Here is a 5,000-nt window from a genome sequence, read left to right on the forward strand (position 1 = left end):
AAAGTCTTGCTGTGTGTGTTTCAATTTTAAGGTAATATTGTATTATTATTTTGTTGTGATTTACGTGACACAGATATGGACACGGACATCACATGGATGTTGTAATGAGTTGTTGGTTGCGGTGTGAGTGTTGCAGTGTGTCATGGGGTGTGTGTGTTGCCATGTGTGAGTTGTAGTGTGTGTTTGAGTTTGTGTATTGTGGTAAGTGTTAGGGTGTGTGTGTTGGGGTGTGTGTGTCTCCAGTAGGAGTGGGGTCTCTCATGACTGACAATGGGGACTGGAGAACAGAGCCTCTCACAGTACGTTTACATGCACAGCTTAATCCGATTAAAGCCATAGTTCGACTATGCTCCTCAATTGGACAACTGCAATTGTACGGTTATACATGGCGGTGAGTAAATCGATTCATTGGCCGAAGCGTGTCATGCCCCGGTACGATAGGTGGCGCTGTGCCCATTTCAACTAGTGGTAATAGAGCCACCGGTTGACCTCTTTACGTCACCAGCAACACCAAACTCAGGCGGCATTCGAGAAAGATGTTCAGTAGACAGCTGTTAGTTCACTTCGGGTCAATATCATGTCTCAGATGCTCCATTGTTCCGACCTCTCGGTCGTATGCCGACTCCAGCCGGAGGAGCTGGCTCTGCCGGCGGAGGAGTCCGCATACGACCGAGAGGTCAGATCAATGGAGTGTAACTTGGCTGCAAAGGTACATTGAGGTGTGAAAGGTGTGAAATTCCTTTCCACTGAAACAATGGAGACGGTACTTAAGAACAACCCCCACACAAGTACAGAAGGTGCCCCCTACTATTGCCCAACAGCCACAGAGGCCATCAAAATATAGTATCCAACCAGGGCAACGAATGAGCTGGCACTCAACAAATGTAAAGAAGAGCTCATCAAAAGCAACCCAGAGACACTGGATGCAGAATGCCCTAATAATGGAAATACAAACAACTTCATTTTCCATACGGATAATCCCAAGGCATGGCACACTGCCATAAGGCCACACTATCCCTCCGCTGAGAAAGAGGTCTTTAGTGGAGGATGGACCCTTAAAATAAACCCAGATAATGAGCCAACCACTGTTCAACTGTACAAGAAAGGCACAGTTTTGATTCAGGGAAACCTCAGTCTTCTAGGAAATGAAGGATCGCTTTACCCAGATGGAGATAAGGCAAGTTGAGCTTGAACAACAGCTTAACATCCTCCAATCAGGGCAGACCGCAGTCCAGCCTACCACACGCAGCAAGAATGGAGAAAGAGACATGTCTGCTCTCTGGACCCTACTGAGGGAACTCCAAGACAAAGAGGAGACAAGGAAGTCAGGAAGCTGAGCTGCAACGAGCAACACACATCAGCAGAAACAGACCAGCTGCCTTCCACCCCACCTACCCCAAACAACACTCCTGCCAGATGCCCCGAAGGTACCCCCGGATCCAATGAGGAGACACAAAACCCACCGATTGTGCTCCTCATAGACTCAAATGGGAGGTACATAGAAGAGAAGAAACTCTTCCCCAAACACAGAGTGGCTAAACTCAGATGCAGGAACACCCAACATGCACTGGAGTTGCTGACCGAGGACAAGCTCGGGTCGCCTACCCGAAGAGAATCTGGACTTCAGAGAGTCAAAGCCAAAGTTCCTTTCCCCTAATTCCTTCTCACCATGGGCGTCATAACCCCCACTAGGAGTCTTTACTTGTTGTGGAAGTACCAGAGAGTCGGAGAACCCGACGCAGTCTGTAAGATTCATAATATCAGAGAATACCCCCGTCAGTTCGGCCGCGGCGCAATGAATGAATAAAGATCGTAGTTACAACTTTACAACCTTGTTGATGAGCAACATTTAGAAAAACATGTACTTAAGTGTCCAGCAAGATACAACTACGACAAAACTACAAACAAACATGGACTACAACTGTTACAGCTGTGCCGCACCCAGGGACTGTACATCGTCAACGGCAGATCCCACAGAGCCCCGTATGGTAGATACACCTATAGCTCATCTCTGGGCAGTAGTACTGTCGATTATGTTATCACAGACCTCAGCCCTGGGTCTCTCAGAGCTTTCACAGTCAGACCCTTAACACCACTATCAGACCACAGCAAAATCACAGCATAACTACATAGACCAACACCTAACCAAGAGGCATTAAAACCAAACAAACTACACACTATAAACAAATGCTATAGATGGAAGGAGAGCAGTGTCGAAACATATCAGAACACCATAAAGCAAAAACACATTCAGACACGTCTAGATAACTTCCTAGACAAAAACATTCACTGCAGCAACGAAGGGATCAACATGGCAGTAGAAAACAACATATTCAACATCTCAGCCTGACAATCAAACCTGAAGGTCTCAAACGGTCAAACTAAGAACAAAAACAACATTAATGATAAGTGGTTCGACAACTAATCCAAAACCACTAGGAAAACATTGAGAAACGTGTCAGATCAGAAACATAGGGACCCAGACAACAACAACACTCCATTATTATGAGACCTTAAAACAAAACAGAAACACAATAAGGAGAAAAAGGGACCAACACGTTAGGAACCAGATAAACCAAATTGAGGAATCGACTCAAACCATTTCTGGGAAAATTGGAACACACTAAACAAATAAAAGCGAAGAATTAAGCATTCAAAATTGAGATTTATGGGTAAATCACTTCTCCAATCTCTTTGGCCCCATTGTAATACAGTGTGTATATATATATATATATATATATATATATATACAAGATAAATTACAAACATTAGAATCAGTTGTTAAAGATTATCAGAACCCACTAGACTCTCCAATCACATTAAAAGAACTACAGGACAAAATAAGTTCCCTTAAACTAAAAAAGGCATGTGGTGTTGTAAATTTAAAAAACAGAGTAAATTGGCTTGCTTTTTGTCCCTCAACAGAGACTACACCGTGGCAGAATACCTGACCACCCTGACCGACCCAAAACTGAGGAAATCCTTCAGATGCAGAACTCCTGGCCATGGAGAAGGGACAGACAGACAGACCTGGCTCCCAAGAGAAGACAGACTGTGCTCCCACCGCACACAAAACCAACTAGAGACAGAGCTGCACTTCCTGACCTCCTGCCAGTCATACGAAGGCATCAGGAACCACACTTCCCACGGAGTACAAAGGCATGCGAGGACTTTAAAGACACTCCAGATGCTCACAAACTGAAATACAGAAATACAACAGTGTGCGATCGCAGCAGCAAGATTCGTCACCTGTTGTGATGAGAGAAGGACCTCAAACTCCCACTATCTGCACTATTGCACACATCCTCCATTTTGTAAATACTGTGTATTTAGAGTGTCTTTTTTATTGATCTTTTATAAGAGATACTGTAAGTTTTATAATATTGCACATTTTACTTTTTTTATAGTACTTTTATAGTATAATATTTGATATGTATATATATTTTGTATTTAATGTTTATACTTATTAAATTTAAGCAATAGATCACGACAGGCTGTGGTATGTGCTCATTATACCACAGTTAAGGGGAGTAAAATGGTAGTAGTACGGTGAAATGAAAGTCATAGACACCCTCAATTTTGAAAAAGCGGAAAAGCATTTTTCGATCGAATACAAAAAAGCAGTCCCTCCTGGCTGCCTGCCAAGTGCACGGCGGTTGCTATGCAACACACTGTAGCGTCCTTCAGAGAGAAGGCTAGAGACGGTAGCTCGGTTCGCCGGCAATTTAGCCTACTATCGAGTTCACTCACCGTGTGCCTATTGCTTTACAACATTTCCACCCTCTCCAGCAATCAACATGTTTTTAGGCTTCAGTGAACTACGCTATCGCTTTTATATATACATAAACAAAAGTTAGAGTTAGGCGCGGAGTGATACTGAACTCTGTAAACTGAACGGGCGTCATAGCTGTGTGTATACGCTCAATATACAACGGTTGGGAACCAATCAGATCGCTTGATTTAGGCCCCCCGTTTTATAATTAAGCAATAGATCACGACAGGCCGTGGTATACGCTCATTAGCCTTCTATCGAGTTCACTCGAACTCGATAGTAGGCTAAATTGCCGGCGAACCAAGCTACCGTCTTTAGCCTAGCCTTCTCTCTGAAGGACGCTACAGTGTGTTGCATAGCAACCGCCGTACACTTTGCCGGCAGCCAGGAGAGACTACTTTTTTGTATTCGTTAAAAAAAATGCTTTTCCGACTTTCTAGCTTTTTCAAAATTGAGGGTGTCTATGACTTTCATTTCGCCATATTTACGTAACCGTTTTATAAAAGCAATAGATCACTTCAGTCAGTGATATACGGTCATTATACCACAGTGAAGGGGGTCGCCGCCCCTCCGCTGCGTGTCGGGATGGACAACGCCCCTTAACTGTGGTATAATGAGTGTATACCACAGCCTGTCGTGATCTATTGCTTAAATATACAACAATTTACCATGACGTCACAATATGTTCTTCCGGGTGGCAAAAGCCGATGTGTTCTCTGATGGCACCACTAGTAAACAAACCCTTCCACGATCGAGAAAACAGAGTAAATGGCTTGAATTAATGATTTTCTTCTTGCGGGGTGCTACGGGACGTCTCATTAATATATATAAATATGTATGAATATATATTATATTATATATTATATTATATTATATTGTTTACGTCATTGTTTCAACTTCAGATCAACAACAATGTTTATGTGACTCTGTTTACAGCCGGCTGGATGGCTTCAGCTCAGTGGTAGCCGCTCGCGTTCTGCCACCCGGAAGTGTCCTTACGGCTATTGTTTACTAACATTCTGAAGTGTCCTTACGGCTATTGTTTACTAACATTCTGAAGTGTCCTTACGGCTATTGTTTACTAACATTCTGAAGTGTCCTTACGGCTATTGTTTACTAACATTCTGAAGTGTCCTTACGGCTATTGTTTACTAACATTCTGAAGTGTCCTTACGGCTATTGTTTACTAACATTCTGAAGTGTCCTTACGGCTATTGTTTACTAACAT

General features: G+C 43.2%; 1 protein-coding gene across 6 annotated transcripts in view; it reads right to left on the reverse strand.

Moving 5' to 3' along the window:
• ap3b2 (adaptor related protein complex 3 subunit beta 2) overlaps positions 1–5,000 on the reverse strand; it is a gene marked incomplete at both ends in the record, with an annotated part of 52,739 nt that overhangs the window by 31,120 nt on the left and 16,619 nt on the right. The gene's annotated exons all lie outside the window — the stretch shown is intronic.

Source organism: Micromesistius poutassou (assembly GCF_964030765.1).
Source record: "Micromesistius poutassou genome assembly, chromosome: 13".
NCBI classification, from domain to species: domain Eukaryota; kingdom Metazoa; phylum Chordata; class Actinopteri; order Gadiformes; family Gadidae; genus Micromesistius; species Micromesistius poutassou.